Source organism: Giraffa tippelskirchi, chromosome 9 (genome assembly GCF_054371585.1).
Source record: "Giraffa tippelskirchi isolate mGirTip1 chromosome 9, T2T-mGirTip1v1.2.pri, whole genome shotgun sequence".
NCBI classification, from domain to species: Eukaryota; Metazoa; Chordata; class Mammalia; order Artiodactyla; family Giraffidae; genus Giraffa; species Giraffa tippelskirchi.
Genome location: NC_137283.1, coordinates 817,216 through 829,524, shown reverse-complemented (window position 1 = coordinate 829,524; position 12,309 = coordinate 817,216). Strand labels below are relative to the sequence as shown.

Below are 12,309 nucleotides of genomic sequence, written 5' to 3'. Positions count from 1 at the left end.
GGTTTTGATTTTCACTTCCCTGAAAATTACTGATGCTGAACACTTTTTCAAATATGTGCCAGCCATATATATGTCTTCTCTGGAAAATAAATGTCCACTCAGGTCCTTTGCCCATGTTTTAACTGACTATTTACTTCTTGCTATTGAGTTATATAAAAATTCCCGATATACTTTGGATACTAACCTCTTAGCAGATATGTGGTTTCCAAATGTTTTTTCCTTTCTATAAAGTTGCCTTTTCATGTTGTTCCCCTGTGCAGGGGCTCCCCAGGTGACTCTAGTGGTAAAGAACCCACCTGCCACTGCAGGAGACCTAAGAGACAAAGGTTCGATCCCTGGTCCAGGATGATCCCCTGGAGAAGGGCACGGCAATCCACTCCAGTATTCTTGCCTGGAGAATCCCATGGACAGAGGAGCCTGGTGGGCTACAGTCCATGGGATAGTCCATAGGGGCGCAACGAGTCAGACACAGCTGAAGCGACTTAGCATGCAATTTTTTTGCTCTTGCTTCCCATGCTGTTGGTGTCATATCCAAAAATATCATTGCTAAAACGCATGTCAAGAAGCTTTTCCTTTGTTTTCTGCTAGGAGTTTGACGGTTTCAGGCCTTACATATTTACATCTGTAATCCATTTTGAGTTAATTTTTGAGAGCAGTGTAAGACAGGGATCCAGTTTGACTCTTTTGCAATTTTCACCATTTATTAAAGTATTTTCCCCACTGTGTGTTCTTGGCCCTTTTATGCATGTGTTTATTCCTGGGCTCTGTATTCTATTCCACTGGTCTCTATGCCTGTTTATATGTCAGTAACATACTGTTTTCATTACCATACCACTGCAATATATTTTAAAATCAGAAAGTATGATGCCACCAGCTTGGTTCTTCCTTCTCAAGATTGCTTTGGCTATTCTGGGTCTTTTGTTGTTTCATACAAATTTTAGAATTGATTTTCAATTTCTCTGAAAAATGCCATTAGAGTTTTGATAAAGACTGTTTTAAATCTATAGATCACTTTGGGTAGTATGGGTATCTTAACAATATTAATGCTTCCAATCCATGAACAGAGAATATTTTTGCATTTATTTTTTTCATCAATGTCTTGTAATTTTCAGTGTACAAGGTTTTTTACCTCTTTAGTTAAATTCCTAAGGATTTTTCTTCAGTGTTACTGTAAATAGAATTGTTTTCTTAACTTCTTTCTCCAATAGTTTTCTTAGTATATAGAAACAACTGACTTTTGTATATTGATTTTGCATCCTGCAACTTTACTGATTTAACTAATCGGTTCTAACAATTTTTTGATGGATCTTCAGGGGTTTTTACATATAAGATCATGTCATCTGTGAGCAGAAGCAAGTTCACTTCTGATTTGGATGCCTTTTGTTTATTTACTTTTGGGTGGGCCTAAGTGCTCCCGCTTGAATTTTCAGTACTAGGTTAAACAGAATTGACAAGGTTGAGCATCCCTGTCTTGTTCTTGATCTTGGAGAAAATGCTGAGTATTGTTAGCTGAGTATAAGTATCATTCAATATGATCAGAGCTGTGGACTTATGATGTATTACTTTCATTATTAAATATGTTGAGGTACATTCTTTACCAAATTTGTTGAATTTTTCTGATGAAAGTACACTGAACGTGAGCAAATGCTTTTTTCTGCATCTATTGAGATGATCATAATTTTTATCCTTCATTCTTTCAATGTTGTGTATCATATTTATTGTCTTGTGTGTGTGTTGAAACGTTCCAGCATCCCTGGGATAAATCTCATTGACAATGCATACTCTTTCAATGTGCTTTTAAGTTGCGTTTTCTAGCATTTTGTTGAATATTTTTGTACCTATGTTTATCAGAGATATTGACCTTTAGCTTTCTTCTTTACATCAGTTTTTTTTGGAACAGTTTGAGAGGGCCTGGCATTAATTCTTTAAATGTCTGACAGAATTCATCATTGAAGTCATCAGGTCCTAGGCTTTTGTTGGGAGGTTTTTGACTACAGATTCCATTTCTTTACTCATTATTGGTCTGTTTAGAATTTCTATTTCTTCATAATCCAGCCTTGGTAGGTTGTAAGCTTCTAGGAACTGATTCATTTCTTCTGGGTTATCCAATTTGTTGGCTTATAATTGTTCATAGTAATGTTTTATGATCCTCTGCATTTCTGTTGGTATCAGGTCTTTTCTTTTATTTCAGATTTTATATGGATCTTCTCTCTTGTTTTCTTAGCTAGGCTTGGTAAACTGCCTATTTTGTTTACCTACTCAAAAAATCAACTTTTAGTTGCACTGACCTTTTCTATTGCTTTCTGGTTTCTATTTCATTTATTTCTGCTCTGATCTTTCCTATATCTTTTCTTCTATGTTCGGGTTTAGTTTTTCCTTGTTCTTCTAGGTCCTTGAGGTATAAAGTTGTGTTTTTTATTTCGGACCTTTCTTTTCTCGTAACGTAGCTGTTTAGCGCAAGCTCCTAGACCTGCTGCTGTTGGACGCGGCCTGTTACGTTTCTACATGCTGTGCCCCCATTTCCATTTGTTTCAAGATATCTGTTGCTTCCCCATGATTATTCTTTGATCCAATGGTTGTTCAGGAGCTTTCTGTGTAACACCCAGATAGTCATGAATTTTCCAGTTTTCCCACTATTCCTGATTTCTCCTTTCGTACCACTGTGGCTGGACAAGATACTTGATGTAATTTCTATCTTCTTAAATTTCTTGAGACTTGCTTTGAGTGTAACACGCGCTCGTCCTGAGGAAGGTTCTCTGTGCATTTGAGAAGAATGTGTTCTGCTGCTAATGAACGCAGCGTATACGTCTGTTAGATCCATTTGGTCTGAAGTGTGGCTCAGTTCTAACGTTTCCCATTGATAATCTGGATCATCTGCCCAATGTTGGAAGAAGGGATCTTGAAGTCCCCTATTATTGCTTCACTGCTGTATATTTTCCACTTCAGAATTGTTAGTACTCACATTTTTAGGTGCTCTCATGTTGCCTGCACAATACATATTTACAACTGTTATATTCTCTTGATGAACTGACTCCTTTATCATTATATAGTGATCTTCTTCGTTTCTTGTTAAAGTTTTTGCAGTTCAAGTCTATTCGTTCTGAGATAAGTATACTTACACTGGCTCTATTTTGGTTTCTAGTTGCATGGAACATAATTTTGCATCTCTCCACTTTCAGCCTATGTCCATAAAACTGACATGAGTCTCTCGTAAGCAGCATATTGTTTTTTTTTTTAATCTTCCAAACAGTTCTTTAAGTGACAGTGTAACCTTTAATTTCAAAATCAGACAAAAAGAGTACAAACAATGAAAACAGGAGACCAGACTTGCGAGCTTAAACTCAAAAATCCTAAGTGAAATCTAGTGATCTATTTTAGAAGAATAACACATCCTGACCAAGCAGCTTTGTTCTAAGCATTCAAGGATGATTAAATATTATCCAGTGTAATGTTCTACCTTAACCTCAGCAATAGCCCATGAACTTCAAATACTGTATTTTATTATCAGTCAGTTAAAAATAATTTTGAGCTTTGATTTTTCCTTTTGCATTATTGGGAACTGTGTTAACTTCCAAATATCTGAGACTTTTCAAGTTTAACTTTATAATAGTAAAAATAATACAAATAAAAAGTCTGTGAGAATTTAGACTTTTGAATTTTTTTTAAATTATTTAATTGGAGGATAACTACTTTATAGCATATTGTTTTTTTCTTAATCCATTCAACCATTCTGTCTTTGACTTTAGAATTTAATCCATTTAAATGTAAAGTACTTACTGATGTGTAAGCATGTACTAATGCCATCTTATTATTTTTCTAGTGGCTCCATAGCTCCTTCCCTGCTCTCCAGCTGTCTTCCCTTGTGATTTGATGATTTTCCCTATTGGAATGCTTCAATTCCTTTTTAAAAATAATTTTTGTGTATTTACTATAGGTTTTTGCTTTGTGTTATTATGATATTTACATTAAACGTAACACTCTATTTTAAGTTGGTACAAAAACTCTCCTCTCTCCCATTTTATGTTTCTGACATCACAAATTTCTAGACATATTTTATGTTATGTAGCTATAGTTAATTTTACTATTTCTGTTAAAACCTTTGTAGTATTAATATAATTCAGTACTACTTGACCACATTACATTACTGTAGTATTTGGATTTGACTACACACTTGCTTATGACAGTGTCTTTTATATTTTCATGTTACTAATTAGCATCCTTTTGTTTTAGTTTTAAGAACTAATTTCAGTATTTCCTGTAAAGCAGGTCACTTATGATGAACTCCCTCAGATTTTGTTTGTTTATGAAAGTCTTTATTTCTCCTTCATTTCTGATGGGCAGACTGCCAGGTAAAGTATTTTTGTTTGGATTTTCTTTTTTTCTTTAAGTACTTTGAATACATCACTCCATTCTCTTCTTGCCCGTAAGGTTTCTGCTGAGAAATCTTCTGATAGCTTTACTGGGGGTTACTTTGTATGTAAGTAATTTTTTGATTCCTGCTTCAGGAAATCTGTCTTTGATTTTAGACAGTTTTATTATAATGTGTCTCAGTAAAGTCTTCTTTGAGTTGAACCTCTTTGGGAAGGTATGGACATCTTGAAGTCTTAATTTCCATCTGTCCTCCCAGCCATTCTTTCTTTAAATAAGCTTTTGCTTTCCCCTGCACCCTTTTTCGAGGAAATGGCACCCCACTCCAGTACTCTTGCCTGGAAACTCCCATGGACGGAGGAGCCTGGTGGGCTGCAGTCCATGGGGTCGCTAAGGGTCGGACATGACTGAGCGACTTCACTTTCCCTTTCATGCATTGGAGAAGGAAATGGCACCCCACTCCAGTACTCTTGCCTGGAGAACCCCAGGGACGGGGGAGCCTAGTGGGCTACTGTCTATGGGGTCGCACAGAGTCGGACACGACTGAAGCGACTTAGTAGCAGCAGCGCCCTTTTTCCTTCTGTGACTGCTATAAGGCATTCATTGTTTTCTTGATGACATCCCTTAATTCATGTAGGCTTTCTTTACTTTCATTCATTCTTTTTACATTTTTCTCCTCTGATTGGTTAATTACAAACGACCTGCTTCAACGTTCACAGGCTATGTTTTCCTCGTTGATTCACTCTGCGGCTGACGCTTTCCGGCCGTGGCGTCATGTCCGTCTTCCTCCGCCCCAGGTGCTGCCATTTTAGTTGTTTTCCTACCGCTTTGCTTACGGATTGTCTGGGACTGTTCTATGTATTGTTTCTCTGAGTTCATTAAAATGTCCTTCTCCGTTTCCTTGTAGCTCATGAGCTTCTTCAAAAACACTAATTTGAAATCTTTATCAGGCAAACCACAAATCTCCATTTCTTTAGGGGTGGTTACTTACTGGACAGTTATTTTATTATAAAATTCTAAAGTGTAAGTGGTATTATGTTTCCCTGATTTTTCGTTTCTTGAAGTCGTGTGTTGCTGTCTCCGCATCTGAAGATGCAGCCACCTCCTTGAGTCTATTGACAGCCTTCAGGAATGAAATGCCTTCTGTCGGCCTTACGAGGGATTCTCAGGCTTTCTCAGAACGTCCCTCTGGATATGCCTGCTCCACACTTTTTGTTCCCTGTTAGGGGAGAATTCTTAAGACTGTGCCTCTGCTGATTCCATCAAGTCAGGCCGAGTGCTGAGTCTCCTGTTTGCTTTTCCTAGGGCAGCTGAGGGCTGCGCAGGTGTCTATGCTTTCTCCCAACCCTGCCGCGTCGAGCCAGCTTTCTGCCCAGGCTGAATAACTATCCACAAAGGCTGCACATGCTGCCCTCAGGGGCACACATAAGGTGGGTCAGTGTGTGGGCGTGGAATGCAGGATGGCGGAGGTGACCACGGCCAATCTGGGGGGTCCACGGGTGGTGTCCCCAGTGGCTCATGGGCAGGCTTCCTGATGAGTCTGCCAAGCGCTTAGTGGCCCTGTGTCCCCTGTTGAATTCTGCGCCCTGGTTGCTATGCTCTCAACCGCTCCCTGCCCTGCAGTTATGCAGATCACCTCTGTATTCTGAAAGGGGTGAGAAAGAAGCGGGTGTCCTCAGCAGTTCACAGAGCTGGGGAACCCGGGCACGCACTCACAGGTTCTCACTTTTCTCTGCAGGAGACACCACAGGCCAAGCGCCCCTCTCTTGGCACTGAGCTGTTGAGGATGCGGTGACAGGTGACGTGGGAATTTCCCTCTCAGCCTTTTCAACGTGCCCAGGCTCAGTTCCATACATGTATTTTCTTCTCTGCTTCAGTGATGTCGTGCAACTCCCCCACTGGGCTCCTGGGTCCCAGAAAGGTCCTCTCATTTGTGTGCAATTATCAAAATCAGTCTTCTCTGGGGGGCGAGGGAAACAGTGCAGAACTCCGGTAGATTACGTATTCAGAGAATTATCAGTTTCAGTTATATTGTGAAATAGATTCATATAGTGAAAAGCAGTCATGTTATTGCTAAAATTTCCTCTTTTAAGCTTTCCCAGTTTTATTGATGTTTGTATGCCTGGTTCTCCTCTCTGCAAAATTCCGTTCCTAATCAATGTTACCCTATGCTTATGTCCACGTTTCCTTGAATCCTATCTTGGCTGATCTTCTAACACGGGAGTCAGCAATTTTTTTTTCCAACACGGGAGTCAGCAATTTTTTTTCCCATAAAAACCTAGATAATAAACTTCAAGTTAGGCCTTGAGGACCACATTCAGTCTCTGTTGGGTATTCTTTTATTTCAAAATTCTTAGGAATATAAATAAAAGCCCTTCTTGGTACCAGGCCTGTGAAAAAACAGGCTGAATCCCAGATTGGCCCACGAGCCATGATTTGTGAGCTTCTGCACTAGCCGAGTCCTCTGCAATGCTATGAACAAAAATATTTTCTACGTTCTTCTTACACCTTTTGTTATATGTCTGGAGGGTGGTAACCTAGCTGGATTTAAAATCTTATCTTCATTGTTCACTCCTTGAAATTCTTGTAGGGAGCTGGTGAACTTCTGAATGTGGCCACTTAGAGGTTTAATACCAAGGTGATTTCCTTCCTGTTGATACTTCTCTCATATGCCTCCTCCTCCACTACTGACATCCCACATCACAGCAGTACATGTGTCACAACTAATGAACTGACGCTGATCCATCATTTTCACCAAAAGCCCACGGTTTATACTGCCACAGGCTCTTGGTGTTATACATTCTATGGGTTGGGACAAGTGTATAACAAGATGGATCCACCTCTGCAGCAGCAGATCCGAGCAGTTTCACTGTCCTAAATATCCTCTGTGCCCTGCCTGCTCATCTGTCCTCCACCTCTAAATTCACTGAAACCAGTAACCACTTCTCCTGTCTTCACAGTTACATATTTTCCAGAATAGCATATAACTGAAATCATACAGTAGGCAGCCTTTTCAGAGTGCCTTCTAGAAAAACTAGCAAGTGTTTTTTTAAGTTTCCTCCATGCCCCTTTTTGGCACACCTCCTTTTAAAGCTGAATAACACTTCACTGTTTTTTTTTTTGTTTTTTTTTTTAATAAATTTATTTATTTTAGTTGGGGGCTAGTAAACAGTGTACTTCACTGTTTAGATGCACCATTTATTTATCGACTTACTCACTGAAAGACATCTTGGCTACTTCAAACTTGCGGCAACTGTGAATACAGTTTGCTATAAACACTCATGTGCAGCTTTTTGGTGGGCCCAAGTTTTAATTGCTGGCACATATAGTAAGAGTCATGTTTAGTCTTGTGAACAGTTGCCAAACCTCTTGTAGTGTGGCTGACTATCCTGCATCCCCACTAGCAGTAAATCGGCGTCTGATTGTCCCACGCCGTCACCAGCATTTGGTACTGTCGGTGTTTTGAAATTTGGCAACTCCCTAATGAAATGAGTTGAACATCTTTTCATGTGTCTTCATATGGCTTACTTCCCATCTGTGTATCTTTTTGGGTAAGGTGTCTGCTCATGCATTCTGTCTAATCTGTAAGAGGGTTGTTCATTTCCTTATTATTGGGTTTTAAGAATTTTTTTCGTTTATGCTTGGTAAAAATCCTTTATCAGGTATGTCTTTTGCAGTTTTTTTAAACTTTATTTATTTTTTTAATTGAAGGATAATTGATTTACAGAATTTTGTTGTTTTCTGTCAAACCTCAACATGAATCAGCGAAAGGATTTTTTCCAGGTCAGTGGCTTCTCTTCTCATTGTTTTTCACAGGGTAGTTTTTGAAAAAGCCTTATCATTTACAGGGATCTCTCTCTCTCTCTTTTTATTTTTTCAAATTAAAGCTTTGTGGCACCCTGAGTTGATTAAGTCTGTGACAGTCATGTTTCTAATAGGATTTGCTCATTTTGTTACTCAGTATCACATTTTGGCAATTCTCACAATATTTCAAACTCTCCACCAACAAAAGGATGAAGACTCACTGAATGCTTATGTTAGCATTTTTTACCAGTATTTTAAAATTAAGGTATGTACATTGCTGTTTTTTTTTTTTGACATGATACTATTACAACCTAACAGACTAAACATAACTTTTATATGCACTGAGAAACCAAAACTTCATATGACTCATTTTATTGTGCAACTTGCTTTACTGTGGTGCTCTAGAACTGAACCTACAATATTCCCAAGGTGTTGGCTGTATTTCTTTCACAGGTCACATCTTTGGTGTTGTATGTAAAAAGTCAGTTCCACACCAAAGGCCATCTAGGTTTTCTCCTGTATTATCTTCAGGAGTCTTATGTTTTATGTTCAAGTCCATAATCTATCTTGCTAATTCTTTTGAAAGGCATCTAGATCCATTCTGTTGCATGTGGACGCCCAGGTGCTCTGGCACCCTCTGCTGAGGTGACCACTCCGCTACTCCGCACTGCCTTGGTCCTCTGTTAAGTAGCAGTAACCGTGCTGCTGTGGCTCCGTATCTGGGCTCTGTTCTGCTCTTTCACCAGCACGACACTGGTTTGATTACTGCAGCTTATGAGTCTCATAGTCTTAAAAGTCTTGTAAGTCTTAAAGTTAGATAGTGTTAGTTCTCCATCTGTTCTTTTTCTTCAATATAAAGAACAAAGGAAAAAAATTAAAGAAATAGCAACATTCCAGAGAACTCTGGCACAGTATTAGTGCACCAATATTCAAATTATAGGGGTCCCAGAAGAAGAAGAGAAAAAGAAAGGGTATGAGAAAATATTTGAGAATATTATAGTCAAAAACTTCCCAACATGGGAAAAGAAATAGCTACCCAAGTCCAAGAAGACCAGAGAATCCCATAAAAGGTAAACCCAAGGAGAAACACACCAGGACACATATTAGTCAAACTAATGAAAATTGAACACAAAGAAAAAATATTAAAAGCACCAAAGAAAAAGCAACAAATAACATACAAGGGGATCTCTGTAAGGCTAACAGCTGATCTTTCAACAGAAACTCTACAAGTCAGAGGGAGTAGCAGGATATACTTAAAAGTGATGAAAGGGAAAAAACCTACAACCAACATTACTCTATCCAGCAAGGATCCATCAGATTCAGAGGAGATATCAAAAGCTTTACAGAAGCAAAAGTGAAGAGAATTCAGCTGCACCAAACCAGCTTTAACAAACGCTAAGGAAACTTCTCTAGATAGGAAACACGAGAGAAAGAAAAGTCCTACAGAAAGAAACCCCAAAGAAAAAAAGTAAATGGTAATAGGATCATACATATCAATAGTTAGCATAAGTGTAAATGGATTAAATGCTCCACCCAAAGCACACAGATTAGCTGAATGGACATAAAAATAAGACCCTTATATATGCTGTTCACAAGAGAATAACCTCAGACCTAGAGACACATACAGACTGAAAGTGAGGGGCTGGAAAAAGATATTCCATGCACACTGAAAACAAAAGAAAGTGGGAGTAGCAACATTCATATCAGATAAAATGGGCTTTAAAATATGCACCATTACAAGAGACAAGGAAGGACACCACATCATGATCATGATCCAAGGTTCAATCCACGAACAAGATATAACAATCATAAATACATATCCACCCAACACTGAAGCACCTCAATACACAGGCAAAAGATAACTATTAAAGGGGAAATCGACAGTAACTCAATAATAGCGGGAGGCTTCAACCACTCACACCAGTGGACAGACCATCTAGATAGAAAATTAATAAGGAAGCACGAGCTTTAAATGCTATGTTGGACTAGCTGGATCTAATTGATATCTACAGGGCACTTCACCCCAAAACAGTAGATTTCACTTGTTTCTCACTTTTTTCCTGAACATTCTCCAGGATAGATCACATCTTGGGTCACAAATAAAGCCTTGGTAAATTTTAAAAACTGGAATCATTTCAAGGACCTTTTTGACCACAGTGCTAGAGGATTAGATGGGAACTACGAGGGGAAAAAAACTGTAAAAATCACAAACAGGTGGAGGCTAAACAATATGCTTCTGAGTAATGAAGAGGTCACTGAAGAAACCCAAAGAGGAGATCGAAAAATACTTAGAAGCAAATGACAATGAAAACGGGACAACTCAAAACCTATGGGATGCAGTAAAAGCTGTGTTAAGAGGGAAGTTTATAGCAATACAATCCTATCTCAAGAAATAAGAGAAAATTCAAATAAACTACTTAACACTATGCCTAAAGCAACTAGAAAAAGAACAAAAAATCCCCCAAAGTTAGTAGAAAGAAAGAAACCATGAAGATCAGAGCAGAAATAAGTTAAAAAGAAATGAAGGAGACAAAAGCAACAATCAGTAAAACTAAAAGCTGGTTCTTTAAATGATAAAAAAAGTTGACAAACCATTAGCCAAACTCATTAAGAAAAAAAGGGAGAAGACTCAAATCAATAGAATTAGAAATGAAAAAGGAGAAGTTACAACAGACAATGCAGAAATTAATCATGGAGATGACCACGAGGAACTATATGCCAATAAAATAAACAACCTGGAAGATATGGACATATTCTTAGAAAAGTATAACCTTCCAAGACTGAAACAGAAGAAATAGAAAATATGAACAAACTAATTACAGGCACAGAAATTGAAACTATAATCAAAAATCTTCCAAGAAACAAAAGCTCATGGCCAGATGGCTTCACAGGTGAATTCTACCAAAAATTTAGAGAAGAGCTAAGACTTATCCTGTTCAAACTCTTCTAGAACTCATTCCACAAGGCCACCATCAACCTCATACCAAAACCAGACAAAGCTGCAAAGAAAATTAATGGCCAATGTCATTGACAAATTAGATGCAAAAATCCTCAAGAAAATTCTAGAAAACAGAATCCAACAACACATTGATCATACATCATGATCAAGTGGCTTTTATTCTAGGGATGCAAAGATTCTTTAGTATCACAAATCAACCAATGTGATATACCATATTAACAAATTGATAGAAAACAAAACTGTATGATCATCTCAATAGATTCAGAGCAAGCTTTCAACAAAATTCAACACCCATTTATGATAAAAAAAATTACTCTCCAGAAACAGGCATAGATGGAACATCCCTCAACATGATAAAGGCCATGTGTGACAAACCTGCAGCAAACATTATTCTCAATGGTGCAAAACTGAAAGTTTTGGAAGTCTTAGCCATAGCAATCAGAGGAAAAAAACAAACGAAAGGAATCCAGACAGGAAAAGAGGCAGTAGAAGTCTCACTGTTTGCAGATGACATGATTCTTTACATAGAAAACCATCTAGATGCCACAAGCCAATTACTAGAGCTAATCAATGAACATACTAAAGTCACAAGACACAAAATTAATACACTGAAACCCCTTGCATTTCTACATACTAACAATGAAAACCCAGAAAGAGAAATTAAGGAATCAATCCCATTCACCATTGAACAAAAAGAATAAAATACCTAGGAATAAACCTACCTAAAGAGACAAAAGACCTGTATGTAAAAAATTATAAGAAGCTGATGAAAGAAATCCAAGATGACAGAAACAGATGCAGAGATATATGATGTTCTTGGATTGGAAGAATTAATACTATGAAAATGACAATACTACCTAGAGCAATTTACAGATCCCTATCAAAATATCAATGGTATTTTTCACAGAACTAGAACAGAAAATTTCACAATTTGTATGGAAATACAAAAGACTCCCAATAGCCAAAGCAATCTTGAGAAAGAAGAATGGAGCTGGAGGAATTAACTGTCGTTACTTCAGACTTTACTGCAAAGCTACAGTCACCGAGACAGTGTGGTACTTGCACAAAACAGAAACACAGACAAACGGAGCAGGACAGGGACCCCAGAGGTGAACTCACGCACCCACGGGCGCCTTGCCTGTGACAGCAGAGGCAGGAACACACACTGGGGAAAAGGC

General features: G+C 38.2%; 1 protein-coding gene and 1 long non-coding RNA gene across 5 annotated transcripts in view; both read right to left on the bottom strand.

Annotated features, from left to right (window-relative positions):
• The window catches only part of LANCL2 (LanC like glutathione S-transferase 2), a 48,457-nt gene that overhangs the window by 29,225 nt on the left and 6,923 nt on the right, over positions 1 to 12,309 (bottom strand). The gene's annotated exons all lie outside the window — the stretch shown is intronic.
• LOC145521203 (uncharacterized) lies at positions 5,037 to 12,246 on the bottom strand. The gene is made up of 2 exons (XR_014065220.1): positions 7,551 to 12,246; positions 5,037 to 7,476 (listed from the first exon to the last, which is right to left on the bottom strand). It is a non-coding gene; the product is annotated as an uncharacterized LOC145521203 (long non-coding RNA).